General features: G+C 48.4%; 1 protein-coding gene across 23 annotated transcripts in view; it reads right to left on the bottom strand.

Annotated features, from left to right (window-relative positions):
- Positions 1 to 26,697, bottom strand: part of RARG (retinoic acid receptor gamma) — a 328,355-nt gene that overhangs the window by 163,340 nt on the left and 138,318 nt on the right. For 2 of the 23 annotated variants that reach the window (XM_053294841.1, XM_053294851.1), the window contains exon 1: positions 3,215 to 3,377. The exons of 20 other annotated variants lie outside the window; for them this stretch is intronic. The gene's annotated coding sequence lies outside the window, so the exon portion shown is untranslated. Of the gene's footprint in view, positions 1 to 841; positions 890 to 3,214; positions 3,378 to 26,697 lie in introns of those variants that run through there. One more of the 23 variants, XM_053294857.1, reaches the window with a different exon arrangement.

Genomic DNA, 26,697 nt, shown 5'->3' with positions numbered 1-26,697 from the left:
CTCTAGTGTCCAGAAGAAGGTAAGGGGTCAGGAGGTGGGGAAGGGTGGAAGGGTGAGGGAGGCAAGGCTAGCTCTGCTGGTGGTCAGCACTAGCATCCGGAGACATGGCCAGTGGTGTCTCGGGGTCACCTCAGGTGGTGCCAGCACTCACACTGGTGCTGGGGGGATAGGTGAAAATCAGCCCCCCCCCCCATGCGTGATTGCCATAGCTGCTTTAATAGAAGCCTTCCATGGCCTGGGCACGTTTTCTCTAGCATGTGAGCAGCCTTGGGATGTCAGCCAATGTGTGTAGGGCTTGCCTGCCTTGTTGTCTAAATGCAGTTTTTACCTGCCACAGACAACCAGTCAGGAGGCTATCTACAAGCCAGAATTTAAATCGCACCTCTCACTGTTTTATTTTTGGACAAGTCTTCTCACGAATGACTAATATCAAGGAAATGTTCTGCGGAAGCAAAAGTAACAGCAACCAGACAGGCCAGAAGATTCCATCATCTAAGAGGCCTTGTTGTTGGGCCTTGGCTGCTGTCTGAGGAAGTAAGCTTGGATCCAGTTCTTCAGAGACAGCGCACCATTAGTCCAGCTCCAGAGAGCCAACCTAGTAGGCCAAGTTAAAAACACGATGTTCCCCTTTTTGCTCCAGGCTAATAGCTTGCGGGAAGCTTGTCCCAAAGAGACATCAGATAGGTAGGGAAGGGAGAATCAAAGTTTTCTCCCACATGTAACCTTCATGTGCTGCAATTTTCAGTCAGTGCACTTTGGTGAACCTACATCTTGATACATTTCACTGCTCTTCACAACTTTGGGTAAGTCAGTTACTTCTATGTCCACCAACTTTACTTACCCAAGTTTTATAGTGGGGAAAGTAGGCCCACTCTGCCTCACCCAACAACAGAAGACCCTCAGAAAATTGTGTACTAGAAGACAGAGAGATATATAGTGGAAAATACACTTAAATCAGGGAGCAATCCCCAAATTTTCCTTTAGGGGGTGCTCACTTAAAAGATCCAAACTGTACCTGGGTTCCATTTTTTCACTAAAAGCTGAACATAAATATGTTAATATAGCAGTCAATAAAAACAGCTGAATAAAAACACAATAGAGAGATTTTTAGGCCTACATCCAGGTTGACTTCCAGTGCAAACATCTCGACCTCTCATTTGAAATCCTATATACTGCTACCTCTTTGACTGAGGTCTGTACATCTGGGATCAAGAATAGGATCCACTTCTACGCTGGCATCTAGAGAAGATCACCAAGGTAACAGGCTCATTGCATACTCCACAAAACAAAAGCAGATACACATGTATGCTCTTCCACAACACTCATCAGCCAAGCCCAAACCAACAGGCAACACAAAGTGCATTCTCTGTACACACAACAAGAGGTTGCACACAGAGAGAACATGAAGGATCAACTGGGGTGAACTAAGATGGCTGCATGTATGAGGAACTAGTATCTAGGCAAAGGTGATTGTATGCGGGAAAATCCTGAGTAGGTGTTTTGGGAGGTAGTCCAAAGCAGATGAATGGAGTTGAAAAATAGATTTTAGAACTGAAAGGGATCTTAGAGGTCTTCTAGTCTAACCCCTGCTCAGAGCAAGAAACAGAGGTTTGTGTGAAGATGGAACTACGAATGCAGAATGAGGGTTCCTTTGCTTTCTCTGTTCCTGGAAGAATTAAGGAATCTGCCAGTGAACAACTGTGGAATCAGAAGTGATGGGGGGAGAGGGGTGAACATGGATGTCAAGATGGCAATATTATTCAATTGGGAAGACCCCAAATAAAACAGATAACTGATCACAATCAAGTCATTTAGTGAAGGTGGGGAGGGGGGGCGGAGGCCTAGAGGGTGGGATGTGTAGCATTCAAGCACTTTAGAAGGTAAACCTTTGATAATTCCCATGTTCATTCAGCGGCCCAGATATCAGGAGAGAAGAGAGCCCAGAGTTCTTGTGCCTCACCCAGTCCACAGCCACCCACAATGACAATGCTCTTCCCTCAGAATCACTCTCCCTTGGGGATGCTACAGGCAGCTTTATCACCACACTCAAAACCAGCCCTCACGAAGTTATGCTCCTAAGCAGGTAAAGATAAAGTCTGCCATCGAGTCAGTGTCGACTCCTGGCAACCACAGAGCCCTCTGGTTGTCCTTGGTAGAATACAGGAGGGGTTTACCATTACCTCCTCTCACGCAGTATGAGATGATGCCTTTCAGCATCTTCCTATATCGCTGCAGCCTGATATAGGTGTTTCCCATAGTCTGGGAAACATACCAGCGGGGATTTGAACTGGCAACCTCTGGCTTGCTAGTTAAGTCATTTCCTCACTGTGCCATTAGGTGGCTCTCTTAAGCAGATACATGCACACACACATATATACTCAATGTGCTTTTAAACATGTGTATAGAGTTTGGACTCAAGGAGTAGAAAGATGCTCAGAGGGAGATGGGGCAGAAGGGCAACCTAACCTACCTCACTCTCTGCATGCACAAAACCAGTCCTTTATTCGCCCACCTTCAACTCCTCCTTTGCTGTTCTCAACTAAGGAAGCAACAGCTGTGCCACTGACTGAAAGAAACGAGGATTCCAGCAACCTCCCACTACTATAGATCCCAAGAGAAGCAACACCCACTTAAAAGCACACCCCAGCATTAGATGGAAATAATATCACTCACTGTCCTGGAGGAGAGCAGAGTGGGTAGAAAGTTGGGGAAGATAGGGAGATCGACTACTGAAGGCTGAGAGGGTCCCACAAGTTATCTCAGAGAAACCCAGCCCAACCTTGCTCAGGTGAGGGGTGTCATTCTTCTTCCACAAAAATGCACACACGCCTCACAGTTGTCCCCACCACACACACACACACACAGTCACAATCCCTCACCACTCACAAGTAAGACATACACATCCATCACACAAGCTGTTCAGGCATTCACAATCACTGCCTCACACATGTACCCACTCAAAATTCTAATACTTACACTCTCTCTCTCTCTCTCTCTCTCTCTCTCTCTCTCTCTCTCTCTCGTCCTCACACACACCCAGCCCCACAGAGCAATGCAAAAGTTAATACTCAAAAGGCCTTGAAAAGTAAAAAGAAATTAGGAGTCCACAGATGTCTCCCAAAAGCCGGCGCAGTGGCGAGGAAAGGAAATCCAGATGCTAAACCACAATCTGACCTCCCACCCAACTCTAAGGCCCAGCACATTTCCCACTCACCTGGCTGTCTGAGCTGCCCTGGTGTGGAGACACAGTCACCTGGAGTCAGGGGAACTTTCCACGTCCCGTCTCTCCCTGCTGTTCCTGAGCGAGTGTGAGCCTCCTCTCGCTGAGAATCACTCTCTCTCTCTTTTTTTTAAACGTTCACTAAGAAATCATTATACTCGGCTATTCATAACCCCAGCAGGTCATGTGACACAGCCCTGAAAATATACAGCACATTTTTTCAAAAACCACAGAATGACTTCAGGCGAAGACACGGAAAATATTTTCTCTCTCCTCCTCCTCTTCTTGCCTCTACTGTTGCTGCTGCTGCTGCTGCTGCTACTCCCCCCTGCGTCCAGGCGTCTGTCAGATTGTCAAAAGGACTTGACATCAGGACTGTTCTAGTGTCACAGAGCTGAGTGGTTTTGTTCATCAAGCGAGGGAGAAAAGGATGCGTCATGAGCCTTCACACACACACACACACACACACTTGTTTCCCTTGTGTTTAAAAAAGCCTGGGACCAATCAGCAATCCCCAGATTAGCTCTTTGCCCCCACCCTAAATCTGTGATCCATCAGAAGGAGTTTGGGGCCACTTCTAAGCCCCCCCTTCACTGCAGGAGGAGAAGTCTTTTGAAGGTGTTACCCAGGTGCCTTCGTCTGCCACATCAGTTTTCAAACTGCCAGGAAATCCAGTATTCCTTGGAAGTTTATCAGGGGTCTTTCATACAGATCAATGGAGAAGCCTGAGAGGCCTGGTCAGGGACCCAGGTGATCCCATTGTACACTGCAGAATATATTCCAGAATCCTCTGCCAAGTGCAGAGAGGTCCATGGCAGCCCCTTAGGGGTTCCTGGGCAGACAGACAAACTAGTGTGGAAATGGTTCCCACAAGTCAGGCAGTCTACTGTGCCACACCAACACCTTTCAGCACAACAAACCAAAGGCAAAGCAATCCAAGATCATGCCCACTGGGCAGCTTCCACTTATGCCATCCATCACGGGCATGACAACCACTCAGACGGAGCCATGTTGCCGAAATCACCACTGTCACAGAGCTACCATTCTTGCATCTGTACAGCACTCAGACAAACTGTTGGGCCAAGGAAGTAGGGACTGTGCTGCTTGGAAATTACTCTTCATGCCGCTTCAGCAAGTACCAGCTAGAGATTAAGTAGCCATCGATTGATTATGCACGTCAACCCACCTGACCTAGAAAGAGCATGCAAGCCTCTTATCTTCATAAATGACATAGCCTACAGTCATGATGGGAAAAGGTAAGATGGACTTTAGGTAAGATATTCTATCTTTCGCCACATCCCATCCCACCATGGAGGACAGGTCTATCAATGGCTACTAGTGTGAGGGCTATAAGCCACCTCCAACCTCAGAGGCACGATGCCTCTCAATACCAGTTACACGGGAGCACCAGCCAGAGAGAGGACATGCTCTCACCTCTGGCCTGTGGGCTTCTCGGAGGCATCTGGTGGGCTACTGTGTGAAACAGGATGCTGGACTAGATAGGCCTTGGGTCTGATCCAGCAGGGCTGTTCTTATGTTCACAAGCACTTTTAACTCTTTTGGCCTCCCATGCCAAGGGGTGGATATGAAATAAAGCTAGCGAAAGGAAAGAATTGTTATTACTACTTAAGCCAGCAGTTTAAAAGAAGATTTTTCAGAGTGCCTAATGCAGAGTGTCTCTCCCCCAATACACACATGCATCCCACAACATGGGTGGGTGGAGGGAGTTGAGGAATTCAGGATTGAACCTGGGCCCTCTGACTCAACACTGGTTGCCCAACCTGCACAAGGGGACATGGGAAATGAAGAACAGAGCCCTCTTCAGCTGGTGGCTGGACAGCAGAAGTGAGGCAGCCTCCACTGATGCTTGAGCAATCCTGGCTGAACTGGTTGCACCCCCACCCCCACCCCCACCCCAACCTCAAATAAATGCTGCAGGCTTATCAGTTGGAGAGTGCCTGTTCCAACAAGAAGGCTCTTCTCTTCTGTTGCTCCCAACACCCTCCTTTACTCTGCGTGCTGCTGTTTGTGTTCTCCGGATCTTCCCCTTGTACTTCCCTGCTAATGGAATGTTCTCTCCACTCTAGCTCTTGGATCTTAGCTCTCTTCTTTGGCTCTCTCGGCCTCACTTTTACAATGGCCAGACTTGGATCCCTGACAAAATTGCTGGACTTGCTAAGGTACCAGTCCAGGAACACCTAGTCAGGGGCGGCCCTTTCATGAGGCAAGGCGAGACAGCTGCCTCAGGCAACAGATTTTTGGAGCACCAACAAGGTGGCAAGATGCCCTTCCTCCCCAAAAAACGGGGAAGGAAAGTGTTCACACAAGGAGGGTGGCATTTGGCACCCTGCCTCCTGTTGAACCAGGCCAGTTCACAAAGGCCTTGAGCTGCTACTGTACCTAGCATCACCCCATCAAGGCCACTTATGCCCTGACAGGAGATGGCTGCCATTCTTGTTTTAGAAATGGAGTATTGTGGCAAACAGTGATATGGAGGGAGTTTTTTTAATGACCTAGTTGACTTCAAAGGCAGGAAACCCAGGCCTCCTAGATATAACTGCCTATCCTTAGAGGAGAAACCACCAGTATAAACATTTCTGCATAATTCTCATATTTTGGGCCTGTGTTGACATCTAGAACTGCCAACATGGAGTCTTTGGGGAAGAAGGATAAAGTATTGGCACCCTCCTGGACAAAGACAAGGGGAGCAGGGGTGCCAGAGGCGGGGGGGGGGCTCTTTGCCAAAACGGAGTGTTCTCAGTGTTGAGAACACTCATTCTTACTTCTGCTTCACTACGCTTAGGGTTGGGGGGAGTTCATACAAGGGAGGGATTTACAGCAACTTCAATACAGTAGCAGGAAGGTGCCATTCATACAGCCAGTGGCATTATTCAGCTTTTTTCTTGATTTGTGCTTAATGTGCAGTATATGCCTCCTTAAAAAGTTGCAAGTTGCACATCTTTCGAGTGTTGGCAATGGCCGTGTGCACAATACTCTGGCATTTTGGAGAGACCCTGACCCTCTGCACTGCCCCCTGCCTTGTCACCTTCTCGCGGCCTTCATCTTCCCTGCCTCCACCACTGCCACCGCCACCTCCTCCTCCTGCCTCCGCTGCCCACTTCCCATGGGCTCCTGCTGGTGAGTGCAGACAGATCTATTGTTCTCCTTCTCATCCGAACAAGAGACGAAGCATCCCATCCACCGTCTTGCTGACAAGAGATGACTGGGAATGGTAACGGACAAGGGAGGAGAGGAGGAGGAGGAGGAGTGTGCCACCCATCACCATTCCCAATCTGCACTCGCCAGCAAGAGGGTGGATGGGTTGCTTCTTCTCTTACTTGTGCGCGAGAGAAAACAACGGATGTGCCCCCTTGCCAGCAGGAGTCCACATGAGGCAGGCAGCAGAGGCAGGAGGAGGAGGTGGAGGAGGCGGGGAAGGCGAAGGCGCAGCAATGTGAACGGTCTCGTTTACTTCAATTTATGTGTACTTACACTTATATGCGGGTATATGTGCTTATATGTGGGTATACTCTCATCCTAACTCATCCTAGATTAAGTCACTTCCTCCTGCAGTAAAGTTGAAAGTCTGAAAAGATCCACTACAGCACCACACGCTCAACTGTTGCCATGTTGAATCATCTATATATCTTATTTCCAAAAGAGCTAGAATGGTTATTATCCTTATAGACTCATAATCAGAGCACCTGTGAGCGAGAGGGAGGTACCTGCAGAGTCGAGGAAACCTCCAGTTTCACAAAAATCTGAAGAACACTGAAGGGGCCAAAACGCCCAAAATGCAACTCAATGGAGCAGAATGTTTGCAGACTCGGGAGGCAATTATCAGATAAGGCTCTCAGACGATTGGGTGGAGCTAATCAGACAGTTGGGTGGAGCTAATAGAACTCAGTGGCAGGGAAGTGGGAAGGAGGGCTTGAACAAAAGAGCAAAATATTTCTCAGCTTTTAGAATCAAGATAGTCACACACCCTTCTGCTTTGGAGGGGAAACGGTGCCTAAAACGTTCACCATACTCAGGCACAGCCTCAGTTCAGGTAAGGTAACACATGCATACTAGAGACATCCTACAACATTCTGTTGTCGATCCATATTTGTAATATTTAACATTTGTATGGTGCTTTTTGAGCATGCCATTAGTCCTGCTAGAAGAATCACAGCTGTAAAACTTCAAACATAAAGATGGCAAATGGGAAATGGATTGGCAAAATGAGAGGCTCAAGTTCTATTCAGACATTATGTTCTATGAGTGTACAGATATCTATACACTTGTGCCTGTTTATGTGTGAATAGCTGTACCTGCATTCATTTAAAAAATGAACCTGGGTACAGCCCTTCAAATCATGGTAGAGATAGGAAGTGTACTGCTGTATCTATGTTCAACATAGCATGTGAATAATTGTGCCAGTGTACATATTTGGACCTGTGTACAGTGTACACTCATTGTGTGAGTGCTGAACATAACGTGGAATGGGGTTCCTGTCAAGTATTGATCATCCTCTCTCTTTTTGTCATGGCAATTCAATTCACACGGATTTATGAGGCCTAGCAAGACTCATGAAAAGAATGAAATGCCTCTTCAACCCAGAACAGGAAATTTCAGCCAGATCCCTGTGGCCCATTCAATCAGAGGAGGACAATTAAAGTAATCACTGTTTGGCCATTCCAACTTCACAACAACAGGTTCCAAGAAAACCAGGTTCCGTGGTTTGATCAGGGGGACAGAGCTGATGGTGTGGACAAAGTGTTTCAATCCACTTGGTGAACCATTGGACGTACTCTATGTGCTGGCACCAGCCATCTTTTCAAAGTAGTTTTTGCTTGTCCCCTTGAATAAGCCATGAGCAGTACTCGGGGACAATTCATGCCAATTCTATTCTAAGATCACTAAGGCTGTGATCTTAAACAGACACTTTCTAGAAACTAACTCCAAAGAACTTAGCGGTACTTTCCATGTTGCTTGAATATGGGCTGGGGAAAGGCCGTAGCTCGGCATCAAAGCATGAACGGTTGCACAACTTCAGCCCTCCTATAGATGTTGATTGATTGATTGATTGATTGATTGATTGAGTGCTGTCAAGTCAGAGTCAACTCTTAGCGACCACATAGATAGATTCTCTCCAGGATGATCTGTCTTCAGCTTGGCCTTTCAGGTCTCTCAGTGGTGCATTCATTGCTGTTGTAATTGAGTCCATCCACCTTGCTGCTGGTCGTCCTCTTCTTCTCTTTCCTTCAACTTTCCCCAGCATTATGGACTTCTCAAGGGAGCTGGGCTTTCGCATAATGTGCCCGAAGTATGATAGTTTGAGCCTGGTCATTTATGCCTCGAGTTAAAATTCTGGATTGATTTGTTCAATGATCCATTCGTTTGGTTTCCTGGCTGTCCGTGGTATCCTCAAAAGTCTTCTCCAGCACCAAAGTTGTTGGTGCAGATGTTGGTGCAAAGTTGTTGGTGCAGATGTTGACTACAAGTCCCATAATCCTTGACTACTGACCACTGTGGCAAGGGACGATGGGAGTTGTAGTGCAACAACAGCAGGAGAGCTGAAGTTGTGTAGCCCTTATGTAGAAGATCCCAGGTCCAATTCCTGGCATCTCCACTTCCAGGCAGAGTCCTGGAAAGACTTCTGCCTGAAACCTTAGCTAGTTGCTGCCGGTCAGAATAGACAATACTGGGCTCTATGGTTTGGCTCAGTACAAGGCAAGTTAGTGTATTTTATCTCCATTGATCTGCGTGATGAATTGGTCTTGCGACTGTTCTGATGTGTCTCAAGATCACAGCCTCTCCATCCTGGAAAATCTTTGAGAAATAAATTGAACCTGCCCTTGAGGAGACAAGTCAAAGGGTACTTACTGCCCCCTACAAAATGGTGCCTTCAGGGGCCAACCAGGGTCACCAACTGTTGATCTCAGCACAGACTGTGAAAAAAGGTACACATGCAAGAAAGATGAAGGTATTTTGAAGCACAGCTGCCCTCTACCAACTTAAAGCTAACAAACAAACAGATACTGTATGAGGCAGAATGATCAGAGGTGCATGTAGGTAATTTTGGAGCCAGGTCCTAAAGGCCTTTGGAGGCTCCCATGCTACATCATCAAGAATACATAGGTTCTTGAGGGCACAACCTGCACCACCCAGACAGACTAAAGAGGATTTGGGGGGCCCCAGGGGTATGGAGACCCTGGACTTTGGCCCCAAAGTCCAGGGGCAAGAGCACCCCTGAGTATGATAAATGTGGACTGGAGATTTAGTGAAGCAGTTCCATGACAACTTCAGCATGTGGCGATGAGCAACATGGATCCATTCCACCCACATCTCTGCACACTGCTTTGATCATGGCGGGAACTGGTGCAGAGAGGGAAGAGCTCTTCACCAATCAGCCATTTCTTGAGACACAATGGACCCAGCATAGCCTCAAAATAGCCTCAGAAGAGAGGACCTTCTGTTGGCAGGGAGGAATTCTGACTGGTTACTCAGCATCCCCGAAATGGGAGCCCAGCATGCCCACCCTGCATCCTTGTCCCCATATGACTCTAACACAGCAAGATTAAAGAGAGCCAACCATGACCGTAACAGGCACATGAAACACATCAGTCCCAGGCCGTGACAGAACCATGACGTTCAGGCCAATTTCCTGTGAAAACAAAAATATGCCCTGGCTTTAACAGGCAACAGAGCTTGTCTTCTCTCTGTGGGACGCCTAGGAAATCAGACGTGGTGGAACACAAGTCCTTTCTCTGGCCCAGAGACCACATCACAGGAGGAACGGCTCAGTTCCCTGTCTCTGTTGGACTCACTCCATCCCAATCCAATGAGGCTCAGTCTCACCCACAGATCTTATAGCCCATATCCCAGAAGACCTATATTAGGCCTAGGAGCATTCACAAGCAGCACTGTAATGGCCCCCAAAACAGGGAGATATCCCACAATTCTCTCTCCCTTCCAAAGCCATTATGAAATTTAGCCAAGCACAAGTCAGGTTCAACACAGGGCAAGTTCAACACTAATGTCTTGCCACACAAAGGTGTTGCAAAGGTGTTGCACAGCTGTAGGAGGAAATGCAGAATGCAGAAGTATCTGATACCTTTTTGCCACAGGTGTGTGTGTTTCCATGTGGTGCTGCTGAATGAGAGTTGCATGGTGCTGCTGCATGCATGCATGCGTGGTATGTACATGAGTATTGACCCCTGCTAACTCAGGAAAGAGGAACCTTTTAAAGTGGTGACTTTTCAGCCCCAGCACTGGCTGTTGCTGGTGTCTACCTTATGTTTCTTTTTAGAATGAGCCCTTTGGGGCAAGAAACCATTGTATTAATTTATTAATGATTTTTCTATGTAAACCGCTTTGAGAACTTCTGTTGAAAAGCGGTATATAAATATCGGTAATGGTAGTATTACTCTTTGTACAGCCATTGCAAGCTTGTGTTTTGCCACAAGCAGGTTGTACTCAGTGTGCTTCTGCACAGCCCTATGAGTCTCTAGGTACACCCTGCATCTCTGCTCGCCATGTGCACATGAGCGGTGCTGTATTAGGTGAATAGAGACTTCTTGTATGTCAGCAGTTCATTTGGCCAGCAGGCCAATCTAGAGCAGCACAGCACAATGATGAGGGACCATCTCCCTTCTCCTGTCACTCAAGTTCTCTAAATGACAATTTGATCCAGTCTAAGTGCTGATTTTCACAGGGGATGTTGAACGACGCATGCATAAAGCCGTGCATTTCTGCCACGATTAGCCCTAAAATGCATGCTAAAAGTGTGGTTTAAAAAACCCACCTTTTCCCCATGTCCAGAGCAGGAGGGCTCTTTCATGTGCATCAGGTTTACATGTATTTCAAGGTTTTTTTATCAGGTGTTCTGCCAACCTGCAGGGTCACAGCCACACTCCTGAGCTGAAGCATTAATTATGCCTAACAAGGAACACAGCAGCCTGAAGGAAATCTGGACAACTTCAGCTGTCATTTAAAACACACAATAACACGTTTTTAGTCCTCATGAATGCACAGAAGACCCCTGCAAATGTGCTGGCAGTTCTGGCTTAGCATATGCACCACATTTTTAAAACGTTGCCTTTCCGAGAAGAAACTCAGAACAGCATCCAAAGCATTATTTTTCTCCTGCAACACCCCTGTGAAGGAGGGTAGACTGACAGATAAAAGATCACCCTAATATTTAATGGCCAGACAGGGATTTGAATCTGGTTTCCCACATCTCAACCTAGCCTTTACTACAGAAAGACTTCAGCGCCCAGTTGTCTGTGTGCCAGACTGCACCTAAAAAAAATAGTTCCTGCACTAGATTCCAAGGTCAGACTTTGTCATTGAACTGAACCATTACAGAAGGCCACCACAGAGTTCATCCCCCTGCCACCTGCAAGATCTTTTAGCACAGAATTTAGGTCTTTCTAGCTCTGGGGTTTTAAACCAGGGGTACATGAACCACTGGGGGTACTTTGAAGCCTCACAGGGTGTACATGGGGCCCTCCTGTCTCACTGGCATTCTGCATCATCAGCTCCTGAAAAGAGAATTCATCCTCTGGGAAGGGGAGGGGTATCAGGCAGGATCCTTGCCTTGCTGAGCATCAGTCAGCATTTTCCTCACTGCTGAGCCTGTCAGTCAGGCTGAGGAGAGGGTGGGCTGAGCCAGTGAGTTACAAGGAGAGAAAGCAGAGGGCAGGGAAGATCAGGCCAGGAAAAGGGGACGCTATGCAGCCCTGGCCACCAGACTCCACAGTTTTGGAGAAGGAAGGCAGCCACATCAGAGAGTTAAGGATGAGGGTGATGGTTGTTTTTAATACTTATTCCAGAACAGATTCACTTGGCTTGCATTTTATTCTCCACCAACTTTGACAAAACTTACTTGGCTACCAAGTAACAGATCACAATTCTTAGCCATTTGCATATTGTGCATATATATGGGGTGCATTTACTGAATCTTTAATACAAATGGGGTACACTTGTTAAAAACCAACCTGTGTATTATAAGGCTGCAAGGGTCTAGAAACTGATCTTATAATCGCGAGCGTGCGCACACACACACACACACACACTCACTTAGCTATAAAGCAGCCACCCACAGGATTAGACAACATAATTCCAACTGGTGTGCCAGAGGCAAAGAACAGGAGCGAACAAGGTATCACACCTCTGCCAAGAATATGCAAAGTTAAAAAATTGCCTACTGACTAGTTCAGAGGATAAGCTGGTGTGGATAGATAGGACTTTGAACTCTCTTTGCCCCCCACACAACAGCTATTGTGGGTCTTTCCTGTCCTGTACCTCTATGGAACCCCTTAGGCATCATTGCAGCTGAGGATTATGATTCAGTCCCGAACTACACACCGCAATGAACTTGTGGCCACCGATCCACATCTTCCCCCATTTCTCCCCAGTGATGTTTAAGATACATGTGGTGGTGACGTTGTGCTCAGCATTTTCCGGTTCCCGCTCCACTTTATCTGCAGCCATTTGCAGGGGCAAGGAAACCAAATCCTATGAGGAATGTCTGAAGGAGCTGGGTATGCTTAGCCTGGAGAAGAAAAGGCTGAGGGGCCATCTTCAAATATCGGACGGGTGTCACTCAGAAGGAGGAGTGGGCTTGCTCCTGAGGGCAGGACTAGAACCAGTGGTTTGAACCAGTGGGTTCAACTAGTGGGTTGGAACAAGGCAAGAGATTTAGGCTAGGCATCATCAAGGATTTAGCACAGAATTTAGCACAGCAAGCAAGAGCTATTCAACAATGGAACAGTCTGCCTCATGCAGTGGTGGGCTCTCCTTCGCTGGAGGTCTTCCCACAGAGGCTGGGTAGCCATCTGTCAGAGATGTTATAGCAGGCACCTGCACAGAGCGGGGTGGGTGGGTTGGATTAAAAGACCTCCAAGGACGCTTCCAACTCCAACACCCTATGATTCTATGAGTGCAACGACATCCTGTCACAGCACTTTTTCACATTCCCTGATGGCATCAGGGAAATCGGGAAGAAGATGCGAGATGGCAGTGGGGGCCACATGTTGACGGTCACACAGAGACTGGGCTTCAGGCTCATGCAGAGAATAGAAGTGTATTCTCTGCCTGCAGCCCAGAGAATCAACCATCACCCCAATGAAGTGGGAGACAAGGAAGCCAGGGCAGATCCTGCCCATCCCTCCACCCATTTCCCCTATTATTATACAGAAAGACAACATTTGTTCACTACAGACTACCGGGGACGGACAGAAGACATCCGGACAGCCCAAGACATTTTTTCTGCCCAAGACGAAAGACAATATGTCGCCCTACCCAGTCTGCACGGGCAGATGCTCCCAGCCTTCCCAGGTGGTCACCATGCTGCCAAGGCAGTGGGGGCGGCACAAGAGCACTCTCAGAATACGCCACCACACCAGACAGTGGCGGCAGGGGCGGTCTTAGCTTATGTGGTGGGGGGAAGAGGGGAAAGGGAAATGACACCCCCAGTGGGTGTGGAGGGAAAATGAACCCTGTGCTCCAGTGGGCTAAGGAAGAGGGAGTAGCAGGGAGGTCCGTGTGGGGATGATGCCCATGGAGGCCAGGGGGCAGCGTGTGCTGCCCACTCTGGCCCTCCTTGCACCTGCCCTTGAGGCAGCCACCTCACCCTGCCTCATGGAACGGCCGTCCCTGCACCAAGGGAAGTCATGGACAGGAACAGTCATCTCTCCCACTTGCTCAGCGAATAAAGGCTTCTTCTCCGGGTTGTAATCTGGCAAGGATGTGTAACTGCATTTGCTCACATCCACCCTTCATTACCTTTGCCACTCCCTTCCCTTTGCTACTAGTACTTTCCCTGGTGTTGAAATTTAGATTGAAATTCCTCAGGGCAAAGACCTGCCCTTTTGGTTTATGCTATCCTGTAAAATGCTGTCATACCTCGATGGCGCGAGGCAAATAGTAAGGATGGATCCGACAAACTGCCAAGAGTTTGAAGAGCCGCATCTCCTGGCATAAAAACATGAGTGTTTAAAATTCACAAATCCAACCCAGCCATGAGAATGGTTAGACAGAATGCACTTCCGGGGGCGGGGGGGGGGGGACATTGGCCGTCCCATTTATTATGAGCCAGCAGCGCCTACAATCCTTCCAGTTGTTATGACCAACAGCTCAGTTTACTTCTCCAGATCCAAGAACAGAATCAGCTTTCTGGCCTAGTGGCACCAGGCAGCCAGCCCATCTCAGCCCTGTAGGGAGAGGCCGGGGAGACTCTGGCCAGACTCAGTAAATGGCTCATCAGCCTGTGGGCAGGCACACACGCACACACACACACACATATATATATACTGTTTTACACCAGCTCAACTGGCAACTCCAGAGCAGAACTCCAGAGTCTGCAGCCTTCCATCTGCAGACTCCTCTCTTGGGAGCCGGGAAGGGGCCGGTGCCTTTTCTGCGGGCTCCTTTATTCCAGAATCTCAAAGATGCAGAGAAACCACAGAGGAGGCAGGGAGAGGAGGCACCGCTTCCTCAGCTCTTTTGCAGGACTGGGCACTACTCTTTGGCAAAAGGGATAAGCTGGTGTGGGACACTGAAGGAGCCTGGAACAGCTGATGTTTTTGCAGTGGAAGTGTGCCAGCAAAATCTTCAGGCACTACACCCCTTTCCCCCACCCCCTCCTCCTCCTCTCCCTCTACAGCCAGCCAAGGGAAGTGTGGGGCCGGGTTGGGCTCAGCTGGCGTCACTGATGCCTAATCCATTCAAGATGGGGAGGCACAGCTCACAAGCAGCACATACAGTCGCTCAGAGAGAGTCACACCCAATCACACACACACAGAGCACATGCATGGAACGCAACCACACACAGGCGGGCATATAGAATTGCCTGCACACACAATCCCACACAAAACATATGAACAGCTTCCTTTACGTTCTCTCAGAGCCATGCACAACACACAAGTCCTCATATACAAAACACGACGACACGCATAGAAAGCGTTCCAGTTGTCAGGGACGCAAAGCATTTTCGACAACGCCTTCCACAGAAGTTTAGCTGGTGACGCCTTTCGAAGCATAAGGTGGTGAAATTTCATCTGCTTACATTTGCAGACTGTTGCTAAAGGCACAGGAGCAAGGCTGGTGAAAAAGCTGGCAATCCCACCAGCCACACAAATCCCCCTTGTGAAAGAGGGTGATACCTGACAAAGCCACACAATGTGTCAATGGCAGAGGTGGAACTTAAATTTGAATTCGGCTCCAAGGACAACTCTTTGAGGAGTTGGAGAGCTGGTCTTGTGGTAGCAAGCATGACTTGTCCCCTTAGCTAAGCAGGGTCTGCCCTGGTTGCATTTGAATGGGAGGCTAGAAGTGTGAGCTTTGTAAGATATTCCCCTCAGGGGATGAAGCCACTCTGGGAAGAGCAGAAGGTTTCAAGTTCCCTCCCTGGCTTCTTCAAGATAGGGCTAGAGAGACTCCTGCCTGCAACCTTGGAGGAGCCAATGCCAATCTGTGAAGACAAGACTGCGCTAGATAGACCAATGGTCTGACTCAGTATATGGCAGCTTCCTATGTTCCTCCTGGAAAACATGTGCTCTTGTACCTTTAGCTATGTGCACAGGGAGCCAGTTTACATACTGGGCAGGTTCACACGACATGGCAACTGCACAAGGTTCACACGACATTCAAGTGCGCAAGGGTACACCAACTTGATACTGGGCAGGTTCACACGACATGGAAACCATCGAACCGCAGGTTCATGGAGTGAGCCCATGAGCCCAACTTTCAGTGTTAGGACAACTGTGCCGACACTGAGCATATTATCTGAATCTGGCAATGTCAGCACATTCTGCCCTACTCACAGTTCCAAACTCGACATTTGTAACCAGGATTTCAAGTTTGATACAGATATCAGGCTCGGAACCACAAGCAGGGCTGAATATGCCAACCATGATGGGTTCAGCCAACATGATCAATGGTGGCAGAACAGTCTCAACACTGGAAGTGCGGCCTGCAGGTGCGCACTCCGGGAACCACTTGTTCTGTGGATTCTGTGTTGTGTGAACCTGCCCACTGTAGCTACCAAGCACAGGCTACTTTGAAATGCTGGCAGCTGCTACCACATGGTAAGCTGCAAGTGCGCAAGGGTACACCAACTGGATTTGGGAAATGTTCATGGGGGATGAAGGGAGCTGGTAGACCAACAGCATTGTGGGACTCAAGGCTGGGTACCTTTGATGTAATTTGTTGGCATTTATTAAAAGGATGTCCCATTATATAATGTTTTCTTGATCAGAGGTTCAGTAAGAACAGCAGGCTAGGACAGTGGCACTGCTATCACTTCTCACCTGGGAGTTATTCGCACATGGCTGCATGCTGCAGGGTAAATGTTGAGCGAAGCCACTTCGAATCACACCCGCAGCATTGAGGGAAGCAGCCCCTCCCCTCTGCTCCTGGGTTTTGTTTCGATGCTAGTTCACATGGCATGCCTCCATGTTTTCCTTATAGTCAATGGTGGGGGAGGGGAGAGAGAGATTACTAAAGAGCTACATCTGCATTTGTAAAGAGAGTACCCCTTTTATAATGCTAATGATTCTACATCAGTACCTCTCCCTATTTGCTCTGGTGTTTTCAGAAAAAGTAGCTTAAAACCAGCATTTTAAAAACCCGGAAATACATTAAGATCAGCTAAAATTCGCAAGACATAGCCCAATTTGTGTGTGGAGTGAGACCAAGGATCTCAAAGGGACTTCGGGGTAAGTTTTAGGGATGTGCACAAACCTGTTCGGAGGCCCTTTTACGGGCCTCTGAACAGATTCAAACACTGTGGGTTTGACGTTCGAAGGCGGGGGGGGATCTTGCTTTAAGGTGGGGGAGGGTGTACTTATTTCTCCCCCCACTTTCCCCCTGCCAGTGCTGGAGTTAGGTAAAATACCTCAGGGTGGCAGCATCCCTCCCTGCCGCCCCTTCTGCTTCTTCGGCCGGAAGTGGCCAAAAGTACTGGGGGTGGTGGTAGTTTGTGCACTTCAGCAGCGTGCGCACATCATGATCGTGTGCACACCCATCTGACGTGCACGAGTGTGCACATGACTAGTGTATGCACGCATGGCCGGTACTTCCAGCCACTTCCAGCCGAAGAAGCAGAAGGGGGCGGCAGGGATGCATTCTGCCTAACTCCAGTGCCAGTGGGGCGGGGGGAGCAGGGGGAAGGGTAAGTGCACCCTCCCCTGTCCTTAAAGTCTGTAAAGCCTCCAGCCCTACTTATATCCAGTAGAGCCCATCCAGCCACTGAACAGGTCTGATGGAGGCAGATTAAAATCAGACATACAGCCTAAAGGTATCTAACAGAACCGCTGAGCAATGAGAAGATGGCATTTCAGCAGCAGGACCCATAAAGGTCCACAACCACTTTTCCTTTGACCTGGTGCAGGTTTAGGAAGGGGTTTAGACAAAGTAGAATATTGGCCTTGGGCCTGGGCACATAACTTGTTTAGCCACCATCTCACTGAGCAGCTCTCTGTACAATGGGGGATAATGATAGTGACCTACCTCACAGGGGTGTTGTGGTGATCAACACATTCAAGAGGGCAAAGTATTTTGTGCAGCAAGAGCTGTTTAAGTAGTCCATCTTTATGGACTATGGAGCCAGCGTGGTGTAATGGTTAGAGTGCTGGACTAGGACCGGAGAGACCCAAGTTCAAATCCCCATGAAGCCATGAGACTTGCTGGGTGCAGAGGTGTATCTAGGGAAAAAGGCGCCTAGGGCAAGCACTGAAATTGCACCCCGTCCAAACATCTGACACCTAACTTTCAGATAACTTTACCATAATATCAGCTGAAAAATACAAGTCAAGCTCGTTAATCTTTTAATAGTTCAAAAACTATTTAGCAGTGGATGTAATCAGACCAAAAAAATGCTGGAAAACTACAAATTTCAATATGCTGGGGCTCATGAAATAACCAAATACTATGTGGAGGTGTACTTGGGAAACTAAACAGAAGTGCCTGTCTAATTCTCTACTATGCATTGTAGCATCACTATTATATAAGTTTTAAAAATAAATGGAGAATTTGGTTTTTCCCAGATACTCTGAAAATAATTAAAGGATATGCAGAGTAAACTGTGTCACTACTTGGAATATATTCTAGTCTTTCAGAAAGACAGTTAAAATGAGAGAAAGAGAGCAAGAAACTCCCAGAGGGCCTTAATACTAAGGATTTCACACTGATTCAAAGACAAACTCACCATTAATAGCCATATTATTAAGACATCACATTTAACTCACTTATCACAAGAAACAAAGTAAGAGCAAATGAATACAATCCTAGCTCATAAACTTCAGCTCAGTATTCACAAGCCCTGATTCTCTGTACATAGTGCCAATCTGAATATGTGTACAGTAACTTATACTATATTAATTTTTTTTAAAAAAAATTACCTGTAGCCCCTTCGGGGGCTTCCTAAAGGCCATGGGGAGGTCTGCAAAGGTTCCCCCTCCCTCCACTGGCCTCTCGGGCCTCTCAGGGACCATTTGAGTATGTGTGGTGGCCATTTTTAAAAATATTTTTTTTAAAAAATGGCCCCTGAAAACAAAATGGCTACCATGCATGCTCAAATGGCCTCTGTGAGGCCTGGCATGGTCTAGGGCATCACAGAGGACATTTTAGCATGCACGGTGGCCATTTTGTTTTTGGCGGCCATTTAAAATTTTTTACTAAATGGCGCTCCCTTCAAGTGGTGCTCGGGGAGGTGCCCTGCCTGCCCCACCCTAGATACGCCCCTGGCTGGGTGACTCCGGGCCAGTAACTTTTCTCTCAGCCTAACCTACTTCACAGGGTTGTTGTGACGAGAAACTTAAGTATGTAGTACACCACTCTGGGCTCCTTGGAGGAAGAGCGGGATATAAAATGTAAATAAATAAATAAAATAAAATAAAAATAAGTTTCTCTCTTCCACATATGCACCCGGGCCTCCATGTTAGAAATGCAGCCCAAACCCACGTGCTTTGCAGCCAAACGCTCTTCCTTGAATACACACAGAGTTCCTCATATGGCACACTTACAGTCAGCACCATTTGACATCACGGTATACACCACACTCTAATCCCTCACACCCCAGTAACACAAGTACTATAGGATGTCTTCGTTTTGGAATAGCAGAGGCAGGAAATGGTAGGAAGAGTCCAACCCCACTTAGCTTAATTTTGCAGAAGGGCTCCGCCACTGGAACAGTTTTCAGTGCCAGGTCTCAGCCCTGAAAGGTATGAAGTAATATAAAGTACCTGAGAATGCACAGAGTGCCTTGCCTCCTCATTACTATCATGTAACTACAGCTCATTTTCACATGTGTGCAATTTCAGTTCAGCACTTACAGGCAGGTTTGTTTACCAGTAACTTTGCAATTACAATATTAAATTTCACCCCGCAAAAAGGGAAGATGCTGTTGCTGAGGGAATCACATTTTAAAAGGTAACTACTGATGGCAATGATAAACCCCTCCTGTTTACACCCCCCCCAAAGACAACCACAGGGCTCTGTGGGTCACCAGGAGTCAACACCAACTCGAAGGCACACTTTACTGTTTTACCAAGGCCTATGTGCTGTGTTCTAAAGGGGCAGGAATCGTTTCTTAAGAAACAATTCTACCACTCTCTCTGGTCTGTGGAATGGATGGGAGAAAGAGTCAGGGTTCAGGTCTAGATAACATGACCTGATTGTGGATGAGCTTGCTGACCTGGTATGCGTGACAGAGACCTGGTTGGATGCGCTGGGTGGGGTTGGTCTCTCTCAGCTTTGTCCTCCAGGTTTCCAGATCGTGCAGCAGCCCCGCCTCGAGGGTCGGGGAGGAGGCGTTGCAGTCATCTTTCGAGAGACCCTCCCTGTTTCCAGGTGCCTGGTCAGGCAATCTCAGAATTTCGAGTGTTTGTCCTTGAGGGTGGGCCTCCGAGATAGGCTGGGGATTCTGTTGGTGTACCGACCACCCCGCTGCACTTCAGTCTCCCTACCTGAGCTGGCGGGGGTGGTCTCGGAGGTGGCTTTGGGTTCCCCCAGGCTTATTGTTTTGGGGGATTTCAATGTCCACGCCGAGGCCCCCCTAGTGGGTGCGGCTCAGGATTTCATGGCCTCCATGGCAACCATGGGCCTGTCTCAATTGGTATCGGGCCCTACCCACATGGCGGGACACACTCTGGATCTGGTTTTTGCCGACCGGGAAATAAATGATCTGGAGGTGGGGGAATTTGAGATCACTCCCTTGTCATGGACAGATCATCACCTGGTGGGGTTTAGTTTGACTGCTCCGTCTGCCCTCTGCAGGGGTGGTGGGCCGATTAAGATGGTCCGCCCCCAGAGGCTTATGGATCCGCTTGGATTTCAGACGGCCCTCGGGGAGTTTCCAGTGTCCAGAGCTGGTGACCCTGTCGAGGCCTTGGTTGATCTCTGGAATGGAGAGGTGGCCCAGGCTGTTGACACGGTTGCCCCCAAGCGCCCTCTCCGGCTTGGTGGAGCCCATTCTGCTCCTTGGTCTTCCTCGGAGCTTAGGGCGATGAAGCAACTCGGACGACGAATGGAGCGACGCTGGAGGAAGAGTCATCACGAATCCGATCGAACACGGGCTAGAGCCCATTTTAGGGACTACGCCGTGGCGGTGGGGGCGGCGAAGAAACGTTTTTTCTCCGCCTCCATTGCGTCTGCTCAGTGCAGGCAAACAGAGCTGTTTCGTGTGGTGAAAACATTGCTCCACACACACCCCCGGACAATGGGGGAGAAGTCATCTACAGCTCTTTGTGATCAGTTTGCCTGTCACTTTGCAGATAAAGTCGCTCGCATCCATGCTGACCTGGACTCCAGAGTTTTGGCAGTTCCGGCAGACGTGCCTCTGGTACCATCTGGTCCCGTTGTGTTGGATTCTTTTCGGTTGGTGCGGCCTGAGGATGTGGACAAGATCCTGGGCAGTGTGCGGGCGACTTCGTGCGCTCTTGACCCTTGCCCTTCATGGCTAATAAAAGCTGCCAGGGAGGGGACAGGCAGATGGCTGGAGGTGATCATTAATGCTTCGTTAAGGGAGGGCAGGATGCCATCGTGCCTTAAGGAGGCGGTGGTAAGACCTCTATTAAAAAAGCCCTCCCTTGATCCCTCCAACCTGGACAATTATAGACCTGTGTCTAACCTTCCCGTCTTGGGCAAGGTGATAGAGCGTGTGGTGGCGTCCCAGCTGCAGAGGGTCTTGGATGATACGGATTATCTGGACCCTTTTCAATCTGGCTTCCGCCCTGGGTATGGGACTGAGACTGCCTTGGTCGCTCTAGTGGATGACCTACGCCGGGAACTAGACAGGGGGAGTGTGTCCCTGTTGGTTCTGCTGGACCTCTCGGCGGCGTTCGATACCATCGACCATGGTATCCTTCTGGGCCGCCTCTCAAGTATGGGAATCGGAGGCACTGCGTTGCAGTGGTTCCGGTCCTTTCTTGGGGGGAGGGTCCAGAAGGTGGTGCTAGGGGACTACTGCTCGGCCCCGTGGCCATTGGCCTGTGGGGTCCCGCAGGGTTCGGTCTTGTCCCCCATGCTGTTTAACATCAACATGAAGCCGCTGGGAGAGGTCATCCGGGGATTTGGACTGAGTTGTCAGCAATATGCGGATGACACTCAGCTCTATCTCTCCTTGTCATCTGATCCTAGGGAGGCGGTGGATGTCCTGAATCGGGGGCTGGAGGCCGTGATGGGTTGGATGTGGGCTAACAAACTGAAATTGAATCCGGATAAGACGGAGGTACTGTTGGTCAGTAGGAGAGCCAATCGGGATGAGGAGATTTTACCGGTTCTGGATGGGGTTGCACTCCCCTTGAAGGAGCAAGTACGCAGCTTGGGAGTACTACTGGACCCGGCTCTGCTTTTGGAGGCTCAGGTGGAGGCGGTGGCCAGGGGTGCCTTTGCACGGCTTCGGCTGATGCGCCAGTTGCGTCCCTTTCTCGAGAAGGCAGATCTGGCCACGGTTACCCACGCCTTAGTCACGTCGCGGCTGGATTACTGTAACGCGCTCTACGTGGGGCTGCCCTTGAAGAATATCCGGAAACTACAGCTAGTGCAAAACGCGGCAGCGAGGGTTCTATCCGGAGCTGCCCGTTGGGAACATATCACCCCCATTTTGAAAGAGCTGCACTGGCTGCCGGTTCGTTTCCGGGTCCAATTCAAGGTGCTGGTTTTGACCTTTAAAGCCCTAAACGGATTGGGCCTGGGGTATTTGAGGGACCGCCTGCTCCCAAGGGTTGCTGCCCGCTTGACTAGGACATCTGGGGGGGCCCTGCTCCGGGTGCTGACAATGAGGGAGGCCCGGCTGTTGTGCACTCGGGACAGGGCCTTCTCTGTTGCTGCCCCTAGACTCTGGAATGCTCTCCCGGTGGCCATTCGTTCCTCAGACTCCATCACAGCTTTTAGAAAGCTTTTAAAGACTTGGCTTTTTACCCAGGCTTTTACATAATTGTCTTTTACTGCTGTTCTTGTGTGTTTTTATCTGTTGTCTTGTTTTTATGTCTGTTTTTAGCTTGATGTTTTTACTGTTTTTTACTGTATGTTTTTAATTTTTGTAAACCGCCTTGGGGTTTTCTTTTAACGAAAGGCAGTATAAAAATGTAAAAATAAAATAAATAAATAAATATGACATTGCTAACAAGCATCATCTAGAACCAACAGCAGCTTCTTCCCTCTTTGGCAAACTGCCATATTTGGGGGAAGGGTTAAAACACACCAGCACCACCCCACCATGGTCCCAAATCTGATCAGCCCCGACTCCCTGCAGCTGCCATTTAAGTGGGCGCAGAAAATGAAACAGCAAGCTACATATTTGATATTATATTTAGTTTGGCCCTATAGTAGTACTAAGTCTTCTTATTACTGAGTAACTGCAATGTGCCCTTTATACATACATGATTAGGGAGAAGGCCTAATCCATACAGGACAGAAAGCAGACAAAGAAAGATAACCTGTTTGTTATTAAAGGAGTGGCAACAGCAGGGTGCAGGGGGAGAAACATCCCTTTGTAAAGAGTAATGCATTCAAAACGTGAAGGGTAAACAACCTAGAAAAAGAAATCTGTGTTCTGCAGCACCTTTGGACAATTTCCTCCTGGTTTTTTCCTAATTCATGCAGGCCCTGGGATCAACAAATGCATCTTGTCCCACTGGGTGTGCAGGGCTCCTATGAATTCCAGTCCTGACTGTGCGTGAATCTGTGGCAATCCAAGTTCTTTCAGGATAAGGCTCAGGACAAAGAACGCTGACGGTGTCCTACTCTCCCTCCTATTCTTCTTTGCTCTATACCTTACTAGTTTGGGGGCAAGTATATCTTATGGAGAACAGGCCTGCTGCTACAGCAACCTGCGAAGGACAAATCTATGGAGGGTCTGTGTGTGTGCATGTCTTATGCCTTAGAGCCCTCCCCACCCCATGCCTGCAATGACCACCTCTCTCTCTCTCTCTCTCTCTCTCTCTCTCTCTCTCTCTCTCTCTCTCTCGGAAAAGGGTTAAGGGCAAGGGACAGCTATACAATGGGAGCCCACATGAGGCCCACCAGGAGGAGTTATGATCCACAATCCACATGGGCTCCTTCTCCACTACGCAGCGCCTGAGGGGAAATGCCTCCGGAACAAAAAGGGCATTCATGATGTAAATCATCCGCCTGACAGCAGGATGCCTGCCAGGCTCCTGGCCAAGCCTGATCCCACATGCCACCCCAAACTTTCTTGACCTGCAGAAGGTAGTCTGGGGAGCCTAATGGGCTCAGGTACTGGAGGTCTGAGAAGAAGCAACAAGCGTCCTGGCAAGGACTACTGATGAGTCCGAAACCCTCACCATGGGCCCAATCAAACAGTATCATTGTCACAAAGAACAGGATATTTCCCTCCCTCCCTGCTCTCACATTTCCAAATGCTCACAGCTCTCATATGCTCTGTGTGTGTGTGTGTGTGTGTGTGTGTGTGTGTGTGTGTGTGTGTGTACGTTTGTGACCCATGGATCTCAAGATTTATTACCAAAGGCAGCAGGACACAGCATCTTTGCCCCCTCACACACTGCCTAATCACTGCTGAGGAGGGTGTGAAGGCACACATGATACAGCCAGCTTGCTGAAGCTAAGCAGGTCTAGGTCTGGTCAGTGCCTGAACAAGCAACTGCCAGGGAACCCCGAGCATGCTGCCTTGAGCTCCCTGATGGAAGAAAGGTGGGATATAATTGTAATTTTAAAAAAATAGAAGCGTGAAGAAAGAGGTATAGCTATAAATGCATGGAAGCATAGGGACATGGGAAGCTGCCATATACCGAGTCAGACCATTGGTCCATCTAGCTCAGTATTGTCTTCACAGACTGGCAGCGGCTTCTCCAAGGTTGCAGGCAGGAATCTCTCTCAGCCCTAGCTTGGAGATGCTGCTAGGGAGGGAACTTGGAATCTTCTGCATACAAGCAGGCTTATGCTCTTCCCAGAGTGGCTCCATCCCCTAAGGGGAATATCTTGCAGTGCTCACACCTGTAGTCTCCCATTCATATGCAACCAGGGCAGACCCTGCTTAGCAAAGGCGGCAAGTCATGCTTGCTATCAGAAAACCAGCTCTCCTCCCAATGCAACTACCTCCATTACCTCCCGAGCAGGTTGTGGAGCACACTGGGGAGAAGCAACAGGTCAGGCTACAGATCCCTGCTGTGTGTCCACCCTATGTTTAGAAAAATGTCTCAGCAGGGCTGTTCTTATGTTCCTATGCTCTTAACAAACACATCTGCCGTGAAAACAGTGAATTGGCCCTTAGAGAGGTCATAGAGAGGTGCCAAAGCTCAGGGTCTGTTGACAAACATTACATAGTACAAATCTGGGTGATTTTACCCATCGAGTGTACAGCTGCCCAGGAACTGTGGCCAGTGTTCTTTGGCAAGCATATCTGTATGATGCATGTGTCTGTCAGAGTCACACATTAGAGTCACACATTTGGGGAGGAGAGCTGGTGTTGTGGGAGAGAGTGGGGCGATTCTCACCGGGCTCATCAGGTCAGTGAGTAAATAAATAAAATAAACAGAGCCCAAAACTTGCCTCTCTGGGCGGTTTACAATTAAAATCATTTAAACATCAATTAAACAATTAAAATTAAAATTAAATAAAAATTAGGGTCCTACCCTAGTTTAGGAGCTATGTACGGTCCTGTTTTGCAATTGAGTGCGAGGGAAACAGCAAGATTGGAGGGAGAGGAAGTTATTATCTCGGAGAGAAGAGCTGGGTTGGGCAGCTCTGTCCTGCCAGCTCTCAGACCTAGAAGGAATCGCCATCCGACCCAGCTCCAGACAATCACTTCCTCCCTGACCTTGCTGTTTTCCTCTCACATGATCACAAAACAATCACACCTGCCCTACCCTAATTATAATTGTGTGAACTGCCTTAGTGTGTCAGAACAGACACATTGTCTAAGCCCAGTTTTCCTTCCCTGGAGCTTTCGCAGACAGCAGGCTTTACCACAGGTTTTTCTGCAAGGCTTTACAACGTTCGATGTCCCCCCCCCCCCCCAAAGCAACAACACAAAAAGTGGATTTTTTTACCCTGGATATAAATCGGGCTACACCCTAATGCACAACGAAAAACCTCAGTTGTGTGGGAAGTGCTCCCTGATAGCTTGCAGGGACTTTGGGGTAAATTTGGCCGAGATATGAATGCATACCTCCATTCCAGAGGAGATGCGAACTAAAAGCCAGGTGTGACAAACTTCCTTCTGAGCATTTTGACAGTGAAGAGAGGTCTCTGCACAATTCTCATCCACATTCCACATCACTCTTGAGGGGGTAGGGCAAAACAGGAAGTTGTTCTGACCCTCCACTATTTTTCTGCAGAGGTGAGATCCTCTCCTATCCTGCCTGCCACCATTTTGACAACCTCACACTAATATCTATTTTGCAAATAGATCAACTTTGAAATAAATACAACGTCCTAGCAAGAAAGATAATGCAACTTGGGAATTATAGGCCGACTTGCAGTCTTTCTGAGTGTCACCAGTGATGTTGTTTTCCCCCAGCACAGACATTAATATCTGGGAGGCATGAGGGGTGGAAGAGAAGTACATTATAATCTGAGAGCAAAATTATTCTAAAGATGGATGGTATTGAGTAGGGAATAAGAGCTTGTATAGTCCAAGAACCAGGGTGCAGAAAGGACCACTGAGTCACCCATTGTCAAGGGCAGAAGGCAAATTTTACCAACTTTGTCCCCAAGTGTACCATTTTATTTTTCCTCAGAAACAAATGGAAACCAGTCATTTAACATTAATATGGAAACTCCCACTGGAGGTGGGGGCTAAACCTCTTCTTTTCCTCTAGTGATCCATGCAACTGAAAATCAGTCCAGCTCTTATCTGCATAATCTCATCCAGGATTGAGTTTCTTGGTCACATTAGGATGTGACAAAACGTGGGGAGCTGGATTTTCTATATACACAGCACACCAAGAAACTATCATAAGCAGGGGCGTAGCAAGGTTGGAGTGGGCCCAGAGACAAAATTTTAA

Source organism: Hemicordylus capensis, chromosome 2 (assembly GCF_027244095.1).
Source record: "Hemicordylus capensis ecotype Gifberg chromosome 2, rHemCap1.1.pri, whole genome shotgun sequence".
Classification (NCBI taxonomy): Eukaryota; Metazoa; Chordata; class Lepidosauria; order Squamata; family Cordylidae; genus Hemicordylus; species Hemicordylus capensis.
Note: the sequence above shows the minus strand (reverse complement) of the source record. Positions and strands in the feature narration are given on the sequence as shown.